Source organism: Penaeus monodon, chromosome 24, assembly GCF_015228065.2.
Source record: "Penaeus monodon isolate SGIC_2016 chromosome 24, NSTDA_Pmon_1, whole genome shotgun sequence".
NCBI classification, from domain to species: Eukaryota; Metazoa; Arthropoda; class Malacostraca; order Decapoda; family Penaeidae; genus Penaeus; species Penaeus monodon.
Genome location: NC_051409.1, coordinates 5062612 through 5063570, shown reverse-complemented (window position 1 = coordinate 5063570; position 959 = coordinate 5062612).

Sequence of the window (959 nt, the reverse complement as noted above, 5' to 3'; positions counted from 1 at the left end):
AATCAACAACAACAACTACTTGCTCATTTTTTATATTTATTTAAGGTTTCAGTAAACAGTGACAAGACTAGTCAGCCTCTCTGATGGCTGACTTTGCTCGTTGAAAATCATTCTCGGAATTTACTTGTTCGTACACACTCAAATGACGGTCTATACAATCACTTCATTACAAGTCGGGACATTGGTAACGAGTCCACATACAGTTCTTGAAAAGGATACTGTTATTCACTGAATTCTTAGTCGTCTTTTGATGTAAAAGGTGTAAAATCTTGGCCAGTGGGAAGGTATCATATGTTCTTATTACTTAGTGGGTAAATTTGATCTCTTTGCATTCTCAAAATTTAAAGATGTAAAAAAGAAAAAAGAAAGTAATTTTAGATGAAAGTTTATTTTTAATAAGCAGTAACGCGTGTATTTTTGACGAACTTGTTGCTGGTACGTTTTATCAGAGCAAGTACAAAGGAATAGTGTATATATGTAGGCTACTTGTATGCCGGTTTTCTTCCTGTATTATAAGGTTTCCTGTATGAGGAATGTGAGAGAGATGTATTTATTAAATAAGACATTTGACGTTTTTGAAATGCCATAAAAGGAAATTAAAATAAAAGGGGAGCATTGTAAAAAAATACTCTTTTGTATCAAGAGATGATAATGTATAGGTATCAGAGTTGAATGAAATATATATTAAATGCTAAGTGTTCTTTGTGAAAAATGAAAATGTGTTGATGTAAATATGTTTACCATGCTCAGTCTTTCTTATTGTACATTTGTGAATGTGCTTTTTCTGTAAAAAAAAAAGAGAGGAAAAAATAGAAGGAACGTAAAGAAATAACTTTCAATCAATAAATTTTACACAGTAGTTTTTAAGACTAGCCTTTCCAAGTTTTTATATCCTCATTATTTTTGTGTGAGTGATTTTTTTTTTATGCAAATGTAAAGATTTTATGTAAGTATAAAGA